The sequence below is a fragment of the Ricinus communis genome, chromosome 2, assembly GCF_019578655.1.
Source record: "Ricinus communis isolate WT05 ecotype wild-type chromosome 2, ASM1957865v1, whole genome shotgun sequence".
NCBI classification, from domain to species: Eukaryota; Viridiplantae; Streptophyta; class Magnoliopsida; order Malpighiales; family Euphorbiaceae; genus Ricinus; species Ricinus communis.
The window spans coordinates 16,491,544-16,511,462 of NC_063257.1; the positions used below are offsets into that span (position 1 = coordinate 16,491,544).

At 32.4% G+C, this 19,919-nt stretch overlaps 1 non-coding gene across 1 annotated transcript; it reads left to right on the plus strand.

Moving 5' to 3' along the window:
- The first annotated feature begins 4,898 nt into the window (after window positions 1-4,898).
- Window positions 4,899-5,005, plus strand: LOC112536504. Its single transcript, XR_003080500.1, has one exon. It is a non-coding gene; the product is annotated as a small nucleolar RNA R71 (small nucleolar RNA).
- The last annotated feature ends 14,914 nt before the right edge of the window (window positions 5,006-19,919 follow it).

A 19,919-nucleotide genomic window follows, 5' to 3' on the forward strand; every position in this document is an offset into this window, starting at 1 on the left:
GCTTGGTATATCATATATTGAAAATCTTGGTTGTGTTTGTGATGGAGTTGGTTCTTTGTAAGTGGCATAAATAACATAAGGTATTTTTGATACCCTTCTAATATCTATGGTCGATGTTGAAGAGTCATCATCAGAAAATCTAGAAAAGGTTGATTTCCTGTTGAATGTAAGCTTTACTTTTCCATTTAAAAACTGGGTTATGTTTCTGAGATTTGTATTTGGCTTTGTTTGCTTTGGTGATTCAGGTTGAGTTGCACCTTCAAGGATCCATTCTTCTGGAAGAGTGATATCCTTCCATTGAATGGTTTTGGAGTAGTTGCATTAGATTTGGAAAGATCTGTTTGGAGGAATAAGGTTTCTCCTTTTGGTGAGTGGAGCTTGTGTTTCGAACCGAAAGCAGAAATCATGGCTTTGTAATGTATTTTGAAAATTAATGCTATCGGAATAGATCCTTCAAGCATTTTGTAATTATGTGTCTTTATTTGAAAAATAATGCTCTTTAAAACATTTTTATCCTTTAAAGAAATTGTAATGTTTGGAAAACAATTGAAAGAAATTGGTCCTTTATTAAGGCTTGACTCAATAGTACCTAATAAAGAATCATAGAAATTTGTAAACCTAGCATCTCTAAGGACTGCTAAGATGGAAGTATCTAAACCTTCTCTAGTAAGGGGCTTTATTCCTACCTGGATAAGGCCTATATGAATGTATTTATAGTCTTTTTCTTTATGCTTCTAGAGGGTCTTTGGATTCAAAAGATAAATTTCTTCAAAAGGCTTTGAAATTTGAATATCTCTTTCTTCAGTTTTGATAGTAAAATCAGTTTTGAAGAGAGGAAACTTTGAAAACTCATAGATTTGCTTCTTTTGAACCTTGGGTATTTCCCAATCATCAATATACTTTGAAAAATCTTCAATAGTGATTTCCTCACTATTTACTAGACCTTTAGACCTTGAAGACTCAGAGGTAAAAGAGTTTGAGAAAGAAGAAGATCTACAGGAAAAAGGTTCTAAATTCATTTTAAAATAAACCAAGATAACTTATATATATATATATTTGAAAAAAACTAAACTAGCAGCTTATAAGAGAACTGCTGCATACAACTTAATAAAGTAAAGAGCAAAAATGCAGTTTGGATTGAAAGGAGCATCTAAAATATCAAAAGGACTTAGCGAATTTACCAACATAACAAATGGCATTTTAATCCCAAATAAGAGTGAGCAAATCACAAAAATTCCATCATAAAGGTAAAAGAAATATGAAATGAAAAGGCTAAAATATAAAGTATGGAACGGTGTAAAAATGAAGAAAGGGGTAAAGGCTCAAACATGGCTAATTAATGGAAACACAAAGGGTAGGCTTTTGGCCAAGTGTGGTGAATCCTAAGTTGCCCAAATCATCTCAGGGTATTCACAAATTCATGTAACCTCAACAAGCATTACAGAGCAAGTTCTAGAAGCAAAACCAAGTACAATGCACACTCAAAAAAGAAATATAAATAGCATATGTATAATGAATGCTCAAAATCTCACATTTGAAGTGTGGAATTAATTGCAATTGGTTCTCAACATCATTAATTGAGTCATCACTTAAGAAATACATGCGTATGATATAATCAACATTCTAAGTTAAAATTAGACAACTTGAGAAACAATTAAGTAACACCGGTTTAACCCAGCAGAGTTGATGTATTAAACACCATTAATTGTTTTCCAAGGACAATGAACAACAAAGAGAAGTAGCTGCAATTCTATAAATCAAATCGTCAATCAACTCTAAAATAGCATAACTCAACTGCATAAAAAGATAGTGTCCTAACATCCTAACAATATACATCATCAACAATAGCCATCTCAAACACATCCAAAAGTCACAAGAAAGTGAAAGGAACATACGGTTTACCCACCTCACACTTGAAGAACACACTATGCTCAGTGTAAAACCAAGTGGGTACCCCGCATGGAAATTATAAATAAGAGAAGCAAAAGCAATAATATCCAAGTACATAAAATGTATGAAAAATAAAGTAAATAAAAGCAAAAATGAAAGAAAGTCTAGTGGGTTCTGCCCTGATCATCTGTCGAGGCTGCTGGAGTGAAAATCGGTGCGTCCTCAGCAAGAGCTGTGCTAGTAGTTACTAGAGGATCCTGAGTGACAACTGAAGCTGGTGGGGGCTGGGTCGCATCTGGGGAACAACCGTTGAAGTCTAGGTTGATATCACCCATGTCATCAAAGAGTCGCTGCACTCTACCATCCTTTTCGAAATCGGCCATCCGCTGGAGCTGAGCTGCCATCTGATCGGCCTATCTAACCTGTCTCTCGAGGCCCTCCAAAAGCTGCTGCAGTACCTCGTGAAAACCCTGGAGCTACACTCTGGTCTCCTGCTAGAACTGCCTGAACTTAGTAAAGTGCTGCTGGTAAAAGTTTGAAATCCTGTCTAAGCGATCTGCAAGAGCACCTATCTGAGCACTGGAAGTGCTGGCAGTGTATGAAGATGAAGCACCGGGAGAGGGGTGAAAGCACGCACCGGGTCAGATACATCTAGGCTCGGGTTCTCCAATCTCGAAAGGTGATCTGTGGCCAAGTTCTCCATACCCTTCTTATCCTTGATCTCAATGTCGAACTCCTGCAAAAGCAAAATCCAGCGAATGAGTCTCAGCTTAGCATTGTGCTTTCCAAAAGAGTGCCTCAACGCCAAATGATCCGTGTAGACCACAGTCTTGGATAGCACCAACTATGAGCGGAACTTGTCGAAAGCGTACACAATGGCAAGCAACTCCTTCTCAGTAGTGGTATAGTGCTCTTGGACATCTATCAATGTCTTGCTAGCATAATAGATTGGTTGGAACTTCTTGTCAAGCTTCTGTCCTAAAACAACTCCAACAAATATCGAGAAGTCATCCATGAACACCTCCATAGACTCTTCAATCATATTATGGAAGATTGCCATTATACACCTCTAGAAAGTAGTAGGTGCATTGCACAAACCGAATGGTATCCTCTTGTATGAAAACGTACCATAGGGGCAAGTGAAATTGGTTTCCTCTTAGTCCTTAAGTGCAATGAAAATCTGAAAATAACTTGAAAAACTGTCAAGAAAGCAATAAAAAATGTGCCTTGATAAGTGCTCCAACATCTTGTCAATAAAAAGAAGGGGAAAATGGCCCTTCCGAGTTGCATCATTGAGCCTCCTATAATCAATGCAAACTCGGAACTAGTTATCGTCCTAGTTGGTATCAGCTTATCCTTCTCATTCTTGACCATCGTCATACCTCCCTTCTTGGGCACAACCTACACAGGACTAACCCAAGAACTGTCAGAAATAGGATAAATCAAACCTGCATCTAGAAATTAATTACCTCCTTCTTGACTACTTCCTTCATATTCAGGTCCAAACATCGTTGTGGCTGTGCCACTGGCCTGTAATTATCCTCCATCGGGATCTTATTGCAAACAATAGCTGGGGTTGATTCTAGGAATGTCTGCAATCTTATATGCAAAGGCCTTGGGATACTTCCTGAGGGAAGCCAAAGTCATCTTCCTCTCCTCATGAGTCAAATCAGCTGCAATCATCACCGGCAACTTCTCCGTGTTATCCAGATAGGCATAGGTCAAGTGCTTAGGCAACTCCTTCAACTCCAGGGCTGGTGACTCCTCAAGTGAAGGTCTCGATTTCTGCACCCTTAACCTGTCAATATCAACAAAATGGTCAGTAGACCTGCTGGGCTCACTAGCCAATAAACAAGCAAGTTGCTCCAACACATCCTCGTTGGACAACTCCTCCCCCTCATCAGCCTGTAATGCTACCTGCAAGTAATATCTCTTGTAATTGAGACTCTATAATATCATCCAAAATATCCGCAGAATACGCATGGTCAAGTGGATGTCTCATAGAAGTGCTAAGGTCAAAGGTAATAGTCTCATCACCTACTCTAAGTTGTAACTTCCCATCACACACATCTATAACAGTCCTAGATGTTGCAAGGAAAAGTCTACCTAGAATTAAAGGCACGCTACTCTCACCTTCCATATTCATAACAACAAAGTCAACAGGAAATATAAACTTGTCTACCTTAACAAGTACATTCTCAACTATTCCCTTAGGATATTTGACAGTCCTATCTGCTAACTATATGCTCATCTTAGTAGGTTTAGGCTCACTCAAACCTAATTTCTCAAACAAACTGCTAGGCATTAGATTGATGATAGCACTTAAATCAGCTAAAGCATCACTAGTAGGCAAACCACTAAAAATATAAGGTACAGTGAAACTCCCTGGATCACAAACTTCATCATCAACTCCTCTAAATTGGGCTTCTTCTCCTAGTTCTAAGGGAGTTGAGGGAGAATAGTCTGCTATTGGGGCTGCTGCTGGTGCAACCTCTGAAATCTTGATGGACCCTAGGTGTTATTATTTCGCCACTCAAAGTTAGGATGGTTTCTCCACCCTGAGTTGTATGTGTTACTGTAGGGGTTGTTCTGCTACTTGGGTGCATTTCCTATATAATCAACCTGTACATGGTCAATAAAAGAAGATGAAGGAGAAGTAAACATACCTCTCGTCATTACGGTTTGCACTATAGTGCGGGCTACCACAAAACTCGTAGCCAAGCTGTGCTGCATGGACTGGCCTCTAGAGCTGGTCAATCTTCTTGGCCAAAAGCTCCACCTGAGCTGCCAAGGTTGATGTAGAATCTACCTGGTTCACCACTCCCTGCTGTCCTAGCCTACTCCTAGAAGACTGCCACTGATATGTGTTCATGGTCGTCTCCTCAATTAAGTTCTAGGCCTACTTTGGCATCTTACTAATAATGGCCCCACCTGCAGTTGCATCCACCATCTGCCTCGTGGCAGAGTTCAAGCCACTGTAAAAAGTCTGCACCTGCATCCATATTGGCAAACCGTGGTGTGGGCAACATCTCAACAAGTCCTCGTACCTCTCCCACGCATCATACTTGCTCTCATCATCAAATTGCATAAAAGAGAAAATATCATTACGCATTTTTGCAGTCTTAGCAAGAGGAAAGTACTTATAAAGAAACTTCTCAGCCAAAGAATTCTATATAGTGATGGCGTTAGCTGGTAGGGACTGTAGCCATCTCTTTGCTCTATCCCTCAAGGAAAATGGAAATAGCCTAAGCTGAATGACATCATCGGTAGTTCCATTAATCTTGAAGGTATCACAAATCTCCAAGAAGTTCATGATGTGGGCATTAGGATCTTCACTGGGCAAGCGCCCAAACCGTATACTCTGCTGCACCATCTGAATGACATTTGGCTTAATCTCGAAATTGTTCGCTGCAACAGGTGGCCGCAATATACTAGTGTTTGTCCCCTCCAAGGAAGATCTAGCAAACTCGTACAATGTCCTGTTTACTGAAGCAGCGTTGTTATTATCGTTTCCCATGTCTACTGGTATATGGACAGGAATCTTAATCTGCTCCTCCTCCTCCGCGTTTAAACCCTTCCTCAATTGCCTGAGGGATCGCTCTAGTTCAGGCAGAGGGTCTATTGGTGCAGGATTAAAACTCCTGGTCATAAATTATCTGAAATAAACAAGGTAGCAATAACCCGAAAAAAATCAAATGAATAAAAAGCAATGACAAAAAAAAATGGCTAAAGTAACAAATAGCAAATTTCACTCTAGTTTTCAAACAAAGTTCCCCAACAACGGTGCCAAAAGCTTGATGTGATGGCTATACAACTACAACTAAGGCAGTGAACCTATCGATGTAGCCTAGCACAACGATAAGTACTAAAAATATTGTATCCCTCGGGAAAGTGAAATCCTAGAGTTACTACTAGTTCCTTGTTATCTAGCCTAAAACTAATAACGAAGGTTTCTAAATTTACTAATGACTAAAAGCTAAATTCTAAACGTCATGCGAGGGTGAATGAGAAAAGGGAATAATCAAGATAAAAAAGCAAACCCAAAGAGGGCCTACACTAATTAGCAACCAAATAAAGGATAACAGATTATTGAGTCCGATTATACAACCCGTGGACGGATTCTAAACTGATTTCGGTTTCCCTCTCGAGAAAACTGAATTCCTAAACTAAGAACCTAAAGTTAGGATCTCTTCATAACAATTGATTATTAAGTTAGTTTTAACCTTTAACCCACCTCTATTAAGCTTTGTTAATTCTTAATCCGGCAAATTAATTAACCTTATCTCTAAGTGAAAATTAACTTGTTCTTACAATTAAATATCCAAATTCAATTAGAATTTCTCAATTACTAAAAAGAATTCTATGAATAGTAATCAACACATTCAATATAAAGAAAATTTTAATTTTTATTATTAATTGCAAAAAGAATACAAGAAAAAAAACTCAAACAATCTTAACAACTCAATACAAAAGCCAACATAGTAAGGAACCCCAATGGGTTCAATCAATCTAGCTACACATGTTCATGTCTAAAATAAATAGAAATTCAATTACAATGAAAGAGTAAAAAAATCGAAACATGTACACTCTTTTCCCTAGAATTGGATGAACAGCTTAAAGCTTTGATCTATACTACAAATTATCTTCAAAATGCCTCTTGAATTGCTCCAAAACTCCTCTTCAATCTTCAATTGAATTCTAAGAGTCACGAATCCAACGTCAAAACATAGAATTAGTTTCCTAAAAGTTGCCTCAGGATGTCTGAAACACATCTAGAGAAATTACAGAGGAAGATGAAGAGTCAAAATTGCAGAACCTTTTCTCTTTACTGGCTCGTTCAATTTTATACTGCGTGCCAACACGGGCATGTTCACAGCCCGTGCTCCTCAACACGGGACGTGTCCATGCCATGTTGGTCTCTAAATGACGAAATGAACTGAATTTAGCAAGGGCGTGTTCTGGCCCGTGTTAGACAACACAGGCCATGCTCTGGGTCGTGTTATTCTCGAAACCGTGTAACTTCAAAGTGCTTAAGCTACATGGCCTGGGAATTTCTACATAGGCTCAAGCATGGGCCGTGCTGACTGAGCACGGGCTGTGTTGACTTCCCAAAAGCTAACCCAAGTTCAAACGCTTTTGATTACATCCGTTTTCGCCAAGAATTGATCTAAAATTGCTCGAGTATTGATGATGGACCTATAAAATCTCCTAGAATACAAAAGGACACATAACATGGGTGATCTTGGAATAAAAAAACAATAAATGCTAAGAAAATGCACAATAATATGCAAGCAAACATGTGTAAAACTATGCACATCATAACCCCGTAAAAGAGGTATATTTGTTAGTATGAGAAAACAACATCATAAGAGTGGTATATTTATGAGTATGAAAAATTAATCCCGTAAAAGAGGTGTATTTTTTAATATGAGAAAACAACCCTGTAAGAAGGGTATATTTATAAATATTAAAAAATAATCCCGTAAGAGGAATATATTTGTGAGTATGAGCAAAACAAACTAGTAAAAGGGGTACTTTTGTGAATATGAGAAAACAACCTCGTAAGAAGAGTATATTTGTGAGTATGATAAAGCAACCCCGTAAAAGAGGTATAATTATGAATATGAGAAAGCAACCTCGTAAAAAGGGTAAATTTTTGAGTATGAGAAAACAACCCCCATAAAAGATGTATATTTATGAATATAAGACAACCCCGTTAAAGGCGTATATTTTTAATAAGAGAAAACAACCCCATAAGATGAATATATTTGTAAATATTAGAAAATAATGTCGTAAGAGGAGTATATTTGTGAGTATGATAAAAAAATCCATAAAAGGAGTATATTTGTGAATTTGAGAAAACAACCCCGTAAAAGGGGTATATTTGTAAGTATGATAAAGCAACCCCGTAAAAGGGGTATATATATGAATATGAGAAAATAACTTCGTAAGTAGGGTATATTTTTAGTATGAGAAAACAACCCCATAATAGGGGCATATTTATGAATATGAGAAGACAACCCGATAAGAAGGTTATATTTATGAGTATGAGAAAATAACCCCGTAAAAAGGGGTATATTTGTCAATATAAGAAAACAATCCCGTAAGTGGGGTATAATTGTGAGTATGAAAAAGTAACCCCATAACCGGGGTATATTTTTTAATATACGAAAAGAACCCTATAAGACGGATATATTTATAAATATTAAGAAATAACCCTGTAAAAGGAGTATATTTATGATTATGAAAAAACAACCTCGTAACAAGGGTATAGTTTGTTAATATGAGATAACAACTCCATAATAGGGATATATTCGTAATTATTAGAAAATAATCCCGTAAAAGGGGTATATTTATTAGTATGAGAAAACGACCCCATAAAAGGGGTATATTTATGAATGTGAGAAAACAACCCCGTCAGAGGGGTATATTTATGAGTATCATAAAACAACCCTGTAAAATGTTATATAAAATATGAGAAAATAACCCCGTTAAAGGGGTATATTTTTTAATATCAGAAAATAATTTTGTAAGAGGGATATATTTATGGGTATGAAAAAATAACCCTGTGAATGTGGTATATTTATTAATATGAGAAAATAACCCCGTAAGCGGGGTATATTTATGGGCATGTGAAAACAACCCTGTAAAAGGAGTATATTTATGAAAATGAGAAAATAACCCTGAAATAGGGGTATATTTGTGAGTATTAAAAAGCAACCCCGTTAAAGGGGTATATTTTTTAATATGACAAAATAACCCTGTAAGAGGAGCATATTTGTAAATATTAGAAAACAACGCTGCAAGAGGGGTATATTTATGAGTATGAGAAAACAATCCCGAAAGAGGCGTATATTGGTAAATATTAGAAAATTACCCTGTAAGAGTATACTTGTGAGTATGAGAAAACAAACCTGTAAAAAGAGTATTTCTTTTAATTAGCAAATAACCTAGTAAGAGTGGTATATTTATAAATATTAGAAAACAACCCCGTAAAAGGGGTTTATAACTATGAGAAGGCAACTCCGAAAGTGGGATATATTTTTGAATATGAGAAAACAACCCTGTATCAGGGCTATATTTGTGAGTATGAGATAACAACTCCATAAAAGATGTATATTTTTTAATATTACAAAACAACCCTAAAAAGAGGGGTATATTTATAAAATTAGAAAGCAACCCCGTATGAGGGGTAGAAAAATAATCTTGTAATAGGGGTATATTAGTTAATATCATAAAACAACCCCGTAAGTGAGGTATATTTGTGAGTTTGAAAAAACAACCCCGTAAAAAGAGTATTTTTTAATATGAGAAAACAACCCCGTAAGAGTAGTATATTTCTAAATATTAGAAAATAAAGCTATAAGCAGGGTATATTTATGAGTATAAGAAAACAACCATGGTAAAATGTATATTTGTAAATATAGAAAAACAACCCTGTAAGTAGAATATATTTGTGAGTATGATAAAACAACTCCGTAAAAGGGGTGTATTTTTTAATATGAGAAAATAACCACATTAGAAGTGTATATTTAAAATTATGAAAAAATAACCCTGTAAGAGGGGTATATTTATGAGTATGAGAAAGAAATCCTATAAAAAGGGTATATTTCTGAATATGAGAAAACAGCCCAGAAGAGGGATACATTTGTGAGTACGAGAAAACAACTCTATAAAAATGGGTATATTTATGAATATCAGAAAACAACCACGTAAGGGGGGTATATTTTTTAGTATGAAAAGCAACCCTCTAAAGATGGTATATGTGTTAATATGAGAAAACAACCCTATAAGAGGGGTATTTTTATGAGTATGAGAAAACAACCATGTAAAATAGGCATCGTGACAGCCTAGCCTAAAGAAGGGGTCTGACAAGGGCGGGAAGTGGACACCGAGGCCAGGATAGGATGCCTGGACAAGGAGCAGCGTCTGGTAGGCTTCTGGGATAGCAGCATTCTAAGGTACAGGGGTACATGAATGAATCGCTTTGCACATCGAAATGAGGCAGGGAATGGTTGATAACATAAATGTAAAGAGTTGGAACTAATCACATGAGGCGCGTTTTGATTGTTTGGCTGTGGAGTTGTAGGAACTCCAAAGTTAAATGTGCTTGGTTCAAAGATACTCCAAGATAGGTGACCTCTTAAGAAGTTTTTGAACTCGCCAATGGGACAAAACTGTGAGGCTAGTGGGGCCAAAGCGGACAATATCTCATGTGATCTGGTTCCGGGTCCTTACAGGTATATTTATGAAAATGAGAATACAACCTTGAAATTTTGCTTCCATTCCTGCATAAATTTTTTTTAAATAAAATATAGTGTATTTACCAAAGTTAACTAATAAGATACTTATAATATACCATTTGCTTTGTATCTATAAGTGATTTTCATAAACTTGCAATATATAAAGTTATTGCTCAGTTGTATAAAAATATACTATGTAGATATTTAAAATATATTTTACTGCATCTTTTCATATATATATTGACATTATAAAATAATATATGTAAAATCATAAGTTAATACAATTTTTCTTTGACGGAAAAGAGATATTTTTGATATATTCTATTTTCATTACTATCGATTTATAAAAGATACTGCTAATAAACTAACATAATTTATAAAATTTTGACAACTCACAACTAGTGCACCTTCTTTTCAATATTGAATTAAAATTCAAAACATTTCATTCATATAAGCAATTCGTTCAATATTTTGTTATAGCATTACATGTACATTAGGTTTTTATTATTTTTGCAGAGTTATAAAGCATGGTATATTTGTGAGTATGAAAAAGCAACCCCGTAAAAAGAGTATATGTTTTAATATAAGAAAACAACCTTATAACAAGGGTACATTTGTAAATACTAGAAAGTAACTTCGTAAGAGGGGTATATTTATGAGTACGAGAAAAAAAACCCCGTAAAATTATGCACTTATGAATATGAGAAAGTAACCACGTAAGAGAGGTATATTTGTGAGTATGATAAAGCAACCCCGTAAAAAGGGTATATTTATGAATATGAGAAAATAACCACATAAATGGGGTATATTTGTCAATATTAGAAAAAATAAAACTCCTTATATAGGGTATATTTGAGTATGAAAATGCAAACTTGTAAAAAGAGTATATTCTTTAATATCAGAAAACAACCCCGTAAGAGGAGTATATTTGTAAATATTAGAAAATAACTCCGTAAGAGGAGTATACTTGTTAATATGAGAAAACAACCTTGTAAGAGGGATATATTTATAAATATTAGAAAATAACCCCGTTAGATGGGTATATTTTTTAGTATGATAAAAAAACCTTGTAAAAAGGGTATATTTATGAATATGATTAAACAACCCCATAGGAGGGGTATATTTGTGAGTATGAAAATACAATCCCGAAAAAGAGATATATTTTTTAATATAAGAAAACAATTTTATAAAAGGGTATATTTATAAATATTAGAAAACAACCCCTTCAGAGGGGTATATGTGTAAGTATGAGAAAATAATCCCGTAAAAGGGGGTATATTTTTAATATGAAAAAACAACCTTGTAAGAGGAGTATGATATCCTTGATATTACACATAGTTGCATGCTTGATTTTGAGTTATTTTTAGAGCAAATTATGTGTTTTGTATTAGAATCACCCTTTTTAGTTTCCTTTGTGTCTCAAGTGTTTTTCTAGGTACATCATCAAAGTTAGAAAGAAATTGGACTAAAATTGGAAAGAAACGGTCGAATCGGGCTCGTTAGACTGCTCAACACGTTCTGCCAACACGCCCGTCCTGAGGAGAACAGTCAGTGTCAGAGGGCGTGCTGAAATGCCTTACCTATGGCGAGAAGAAGCGATTTGCAACACGGTTTCTGAGAGTGACACAGCCTAGGAGCATGCCTATGCTGAGGAGCATGTCCCAAATCCAAGCCATGGTGAAGAAGGCCAAATGTACATTTTTAAATCATCACAGCATGGATTTAGGCCGAGCTGGTAAGCACGGCCCAAATCCAGGACGTGTTGGATCTCGAAACCTAATGTAAGAGAAAATAAAAAGAAAGAGAAATGAGGGGCGAGAAAGACATAGAGAGAGAACTTTGGGGGTATTAACCTTCTAGACGATCAAGAAGAGAAAAACAGAGACGAATTCCACTTCAACATCATCCAGATAGCTATTCTTGAGGATTGGTTTGAAGATTCAAAGGAAAGAAGAAGGAGGTCTTGAGCTGCAGAGATTGGATTCAAAGTTATTCAAGAGGAGATGGCATCTCCACCATTTGAGAAAAGGGTGTTCATGTTCTTTTCAATTCTTGTTTACTTTGTATTTGATTCTTTTATTAGTTTAATCATGAATATGTGTAACTAATCTTATTAAACCCATTTGGGGGTGAACTTTAGCCATGCTAGGCTTGTTTTGTGCTTAAGTGATCAGATTGTTGATTTAAGATTGTTATTTTTATTCAAGTATAATAAAATCTATTGTTTCTTCTTCATTCTTGAATTAATTTTAGAACTCCTTTGTAATTGAAAAATTCAATTGAGTTTGGACAACTGCTTGTATGATTTAGTGATTTGCATCTTAGAGATAAGTGTAATAACTTACTAGAATAAGTACTAGACATTCTTATTAGCGGTAATTTAGAGATTAATGTTATTCTAAAATTAATTGTTAGGAAGAGATTCCAACTTTAGATCTTTAGGATTAGGAATTGGTTAACTTAAGAAAGAGGCCAATTCATTTAAGAAATTATCCGCAGATCCCAATTCTTAATCAACCAATTCGTAAATTATTGTTTTTATGCCAGCTAGCTAAAAAGATCCCCAATCGGGTTAACTTATCTCATTGTCTTTTTCAAACTTTTATTCTCTTTGTTAAAATTTAGTTTCCATTTGCATTCTCAATCATTTTTAGTTAATAATCTTCACCATCTTTTGATCGGTTAGATAATAGGAATAGCATAGTAGCAGTAGCTTCTCGGCTCCCGTGGGATACGATATTCATACTTGCCATAGCTAGATTACATTCGATAGGTGCACTTGCGTGTAGATTGTTAGTCGTGTTTAGCCAGCATCAGGTTTTTGACATTGTTACCCGAAGACTGTTGTTTTGAGAAATATTGTGAACTGTGTGTTCTTATTAATTTAGCCATTTATTCTTTGTTCTTTATTTTTTTTTATTCTTGTGTTGTTGGTTATTCGTTGTTTCAAGTAGTGTATGACCAGGAGATCTAATCCTGATCTAGTAGACCCTCTACCAGAACTAGAGCTAACACCAGTACTAGTGCAACACAATGGACAATGGGATGAAAATATGAACTTTGTTAACTTCGAAGTTTGTGGCATTCTTACTCTAAGGATTTCAAGCTTCTATACTTTAGTGGATATTATAATACAGCAAATAGAAAATAAAAGAGAGGTGAATGAAGTGCAAATTCAGTATAAAGTGAAGGAAGGATATCCACCACTGAGAGTATAAAATGATTCAGATCTACAATTATATTTGGAGCTAAAAAAAAGAAATACATTACACAACTTATCCACTTTGCATTACATTTATGACAAAGAGAATCAAACACACAATATCTGCATCATGTCCAAGATCTACAAATATGGTAATCACAATTTTCCAAGAAAATGGAGCCCCATCAACATTAGCACTAGAGCAAACTTCAACAAATGAAGCTGATGGAGAAAAAATTCTAGATTTCATTGAATATGTAAATGCTATAAGCAAAGGCATTGTAGAAGCAAAAAAGAAAAGGAAAGAGCAAGAATGAGAAAGTGACAGCATTGACTCAAGAATAATTAATAATAGAAACTAATTAGCAATTGAGGAAGGAAAAATGTATAGAGACAAGGAAGTTTTTAAAACAGTCATGAGCTTCTATGCACTATGGAATCATTTCCAATACAAAGTGATCAAGTCATGTCACAATTGATCAATTCTTGTCACAAGGAGTATGTACTGAAATACGTAAAAGACAATTACAAATGGTATTTAAGAGCATCAAAATATTCAAAGTTAAAGATATTCAAAATAAAAAAATTAAATAACATTCACAATCTACAAGCGACATCAGATATTATAGGAGAGTGGATCAAATCAAAGTACCTTGATGTCAAAACCATATACACTCCAAATGATATAATAAGGGACATGAAGCAAGACTATGGTATTTTTATAAACTATGGAGAAGCATGAAGATCAAAGGAAAAAGCTTTAGAGAAAATTAGAGGTACAATAAAAAAACTCTTACGATTTAATATAATGTTTATTATACATATATACAATTATGTTATACCTTTTATATATATCATAAATATCTTTTAGATATATCCGCACCTAATAATAAAACAAAAATCTAAAAATTTAAAAATAATATGTGATATGGTTATATGCTATAGTTATAATATACTAGTGGTATCTTATTTTAATAAATTTAATTAATATTTACATATTACTAAATTAACTTATACACATATAAATATCTTTTAAATATTTCGTTACAAAAAATCAAAAGAGAAATTAAAATGAATAAGTAACATTAAATACAGTTATGTGATATATATATGATATAATAAGAGTATATTATTTAATAAATATATCTAATATTTGCAGGTAAATCAGAAGAGTGTTATCAACTAGTACCAAATCTTTTATACATTTTGGATAATATAAATCATGGTTCAATAGTTGATATTCAAAGAGATGACAATAATATTTTTCAATATGTCTATATGGCTCTAGATGCATCGATGAAAGGGTGGAAATGTTGTAGGCCAATAATGTGGTAGATGGAACTTTCTTAAGGCAGCCTATGGAGGTACTCTACTTTCAACAGCAACACAAGATGGAGGTGGCAGAATCTTTCCTCTTGCATTCTGTATATTGGATTCAGAAAATGATGCATCATGGGAATGGTTTTTTCTAGAGTGAAGAAAACTTTTGGTCCAAGAAGCAGCATGTGCATAATTTCGGATAGGCATGAAAATATTGAAAATTCTATCAAAATAACATATCCATAAGTTTCTCATGGAGTCAGTATGTATCATCTACTGAACAATTTGAAAAACAAATTCAAGAAAAACTCGAGAAAAATCAAGGATTCTTTTTATGCAGCAGGAAAGTCATACACAATAGAGAAATTCGACTACCACATAGATAAACTAGAAAGAATACATAAAGGTATCAAACCTTATCTAATGCAGGTTGGGTATCACAAATGGGCAAGATCATACTCTTCAAATAATAGATACTCAACAATGATATCGAACATAGCTGAATCTTTGAATGCAACAAATAGAGCTGCTAGAGAACTACCGATTACAACTCGACTTGAGTACTTACGAGCTCTAATTCAAGATTGGACATGGAAAAATAAAAATATTGCAAGTACTACATTCACAAAGCTATCAAAAAGAGTAGAAGAAATATTAAGTGAAAACTACATGTTATCCATGAAAATGCAGGTATGATTCAAAAAATATATACTGTTATAAAATGTACTAAAAGTATATCACAAATATATTTTAAATATATTATTATAGAAAAATAGAAATAAATTATATTTTAAATAATTTAGAAGTATACTGATAAATAGTATCTTTATAGTATCTAATTAATAGCTTTTTAAGATATACACATTTGCAAGTAAAACCTTCAAGTGACCAAGTGTATGATGTGATAAATAATGGCTCAAAAGTTCAAGTTGATATGGGCAAAAAAACATGCAAGTGTAACAGATTTCAAATTGACGAGATCCCATGTCCTAATGCATTAGCTATCATAAAAAATATAATCTAGATCCATATCAATATTGTTTATATTATTACACTAAAAAGACAATGTTGTCTACATATAAAGCAAGTGCTTTTCCTATTGGAAATGAAAGCACATAGAATGTACCAGAAGTTGTGAGAAATAAAATTGTTCTACTACGAAAAGAGAGGATTAAATCTGGTAGAGCAACGAAAAGAAGAATAAAAGCATCTTGGAAGACTATAAGGCAAAACAACTATAAAAAATGGGAATAACTTAGACATAACAGAAAGACAATATAGAAATCCAATAAAGAAAAATTAAAATAATAATAATTTTATAGGAAATATAAAATTTATTCATTGTCATCTCATACTTTCATACTTAAGGACACTGGTGGAACTTCTTGCTAAATTTTATGCTTTAGATAATCAGTAAATCCGGGATGCCTTCTTTAAATCTATTAGACTTGAATCAAAGTTTATAAATTTACAACATATCAATTTAAGCAAATAAAAAAGATATATTACAAATATCTTATTGGTATTATTAAAAGTATCTTGAAATATATATATATATATATATATATATATCTTTAATAAAAGAAAATTGATATCAGTACTCATTATCTGTACATAATAATGTAGAACAATGAAAAAGTGAGAACTTCTTTCTTTGTCTTTTTTCTTTATTCCATTTTACGACATAAGTAAATTCATGATAACTTATATTGCTAAATAGATTTAAATCAGTATTTATCAAGATATCAAGTTAAACAAAGAAAAAAATTATTAAAGTATCTTACGAGTATATAAACAGTATCAAAGGAATATACTACAAAGATATTTTTTCTATATTAATCATATCTTTTGATATTATATAACTTTAATACAAGAGGACTGGTGAAATTTTTTATTCAATTTTTATAATTTTGATAATCAGCAAATGCATGATACCTTCTACAAATATATTACACTTAAATAAATGTTTATCAACTTATAAAAGATTATTTTGAGCATATAAAAAAGATATTCTGCAAATATCTTATTGGTATTTTAAAAGTATCTTAAACCATATATTTCCCTTCAATAAAACAGAAATGGTATAATCTAAAATAATAAAAAATTCAGAATTTATTTCTTTCTGTAGTTTTTTTATTCAATTTTACAACATCAATTAATTAATGATATCATCTATTATTATATCTAATCGAATTCAATGGATGGATGTTTATTTTACAAAATATCAAGTTAACCAGAGAAAAAATATATTAAAAGTATCTTATGAGTACATTAAAACTATGGTATAACATATATAACTATAATTAAAAGAAATCTAGTATAGTAAAAGTATATTTCTAAAAACTTATAATTTTTCTGATAATAAATAAACAACTATATATCAGAATGAAAAAAGCAAAAAGTAAATATCCAATATCATAATAATATCCTGCCAACAACCAAAATAACTATATTTCTAATAGTAACTGTCATATAAATGAAACACTCATTAAGAACTAACACATATACAAAGCTAAAAACATTAATCTTTCACTATTTTTTCTTCTTTGACTTCAAATCTTTTCTCTCTTTAGATCTTCCACAATCCTCTGTCTCACTAACTACTCCATTAACTTCTTTAAGCCTTGCATAATTGTACAGAGCAACGATAATACCGGCTACGAAGATCATCAAAATTAAATCTCGCAGTAGACATATTAACATCGGATGCAAAAAAACTCAGCAAAAGCAATAATAAAAATACCACAATCACTAAAAATATAAAAAGATCAACTAATTAAAATTACAAAAATATAAATAAAATAAAATAAATAATAAATAATAAAATTAAAAGACAATCATACCTTGAAGTTTGACAAGGCAAGTTGTCAACTATGGAAACAATGAAAGGATCAATTATAGATTTTTCTTCATAAGGACCAGAAGCAGTATCAACATCATTTCGAAGATCAAAAAACCCGAGAATTGAAAAAAATTGTGGTAAAAATATAGAATACGGCTCAGCTGCTACAGCTGCTCTCTTGTCATGAAGACTGGATCTCCTAAAGTTATAGATATAAATCCACCTATCCTTAAAAGTTAATCGTCCTAAAATCTAATGACTCTCAACTTTAACATTGATAGGAAACAACACATAGTCAACCTCTATCCAAGGAGTATTGTGGTATATTAAAAAACTTTTTATATAGTCGGTACCACATGCTTCACAAAAATAACAGATGCACATTCATTCTTTTTCTTGTAGAGATCATACAACAAAGAAATGCGATGATTAAAGAAATCATCAGTAGTAATGAAATTTACTTTCAAATGTTTTGAGTACTTTTTCTTCTTTCTCAAATATAGAGTATCACATCAATAGGCTGAAAAACATAAAACAACTAATTATAAGGAAGAAAATAAGAAATAGTATATTATCAATGTCATTTTAGTATATTTTTATTTAATAGATAATAAAAAGTATAAAAAAATAAAAAGAATTAGAGCTAAATAGGAAAACTTACAGATCCTGAAAGAAATTCACCATAATTAACCAATTGATGAAACCATACTTTTGAAGTAATAGTACTACAACCAAAATTAAAAGCAAGACAAATCACATTACTTTGTCCTACATAGACTTTCTTCTTACAAAAAATAAAAAACCAAAATAAATATAAAAAAACTCAAAAGAATAAAAAAATATAATTATAAAAAGAAAAAGAAAAATTACTTATTCTTCTTGTTCGATCCTTCATCAATCCAAACATCAAAACTTTCTAGATCTAAAAATTTTGGACCTTCTCCAATATTATTGTCAAAAGGATATTATCCCTTCACAATTTTCTTTCCAACTCTAGAAAAGTTAATTTCTCCAAATGAACCAAATTCATTCAAAAAGGGAGATTGCAAATAAAAAGTAGGCCTAATATCGCTTTTTGGATGAACATGAATAATAGCTTGAATAGGAGGAATATTTAGAATTTCATATCCACCAGCCTATAAAAATAAAATAAGATAAAGAATATACTCAATATAATAACTTAAACATATTAAAACATTATTATTTCATATGAATTACTAATAAAGGAAAAAAGTATATTAAGAATATCATAATAGAATCATTATATAAGAATTCCTAATAAAAAGAAAAAAAGTACATTAAAGATATCATAATAGTAATATTTCATATGAATTCCTAATAAAAAGAAAAAAAAGTATATTAATGATATCATAACAGTATCATTTTATATGAAAGACTAATAAAGAGAGAAAGTAGTATATTATAAATATACTTTTAGTGTCTTTTTGTGAAAAAATACCTTTATTGACTTCATCGAAAGTACAACATTAACAACATTGTCAACTTCTGAAAGAAACTTAGATTCAATATTATTAAAAAACAAAGATGAATTAGACTAAGCTCCTCCCTTTTTAGAATTTTGACTCTTAAAATCTTGACTAATACTCTGAAAAATTAAAATAAAATAAAATATGAATACATCAACAAAAAGATAAAAATCAATAAAACATATAAAATAATTAACGAAAAATACATGAGAATAAAAATAAGAGTAATCATCAACATTATCACTACCTGCTTTGGTTTTTCCAGTATATTGAGCAACATCTTCCCCTCCAACTTCCTTTCCATCTCCCTTATCACCACTACCACTATTCTTCCCAACATTTCCAGCACCAACATTACCTTCATTCAAGACAATATCATCTTGATCAAGTCTTTTACCATCATCATCAGAATCATAATCATCATCAGAATGTCTCTTTTTTTCATCATTATCCCTTTCATCTTCAACATCTTCATCTCCCTCATTATCATCATCGTCATCATCCTTTTTCTCCTCTTTATTGTCATCATCAACTTCTGCTTATTCATCACCATCATCATCATCTTATTTTGCCTCCTCATGATTATCATGATTATCATTTTGATTCAAATCCTCAACATCATTTTGTAATCTTTTTTATACTTCCTAAAAATATATTTAAAATAATATTACATAAGATGCGCAAACAAAAATAATAACTTTGTAATACCACCAAAAAGTAATTTATATAAAACAAAAGGAAACATGAAAGGTATATTATAAATATCTCAGAGGTAGCTTTTAATGTAAAAAGAAAATTATTACATATGTCATTGACTTTTTCATCATCTATCTCCATTACATCACCAAGACTTCCAATATTTCTAGATTCATAAACCGTATGACCAAAGTAAAAGCAAAAAAAAAAAATCTTATTAGAACAACAACAAAACATAA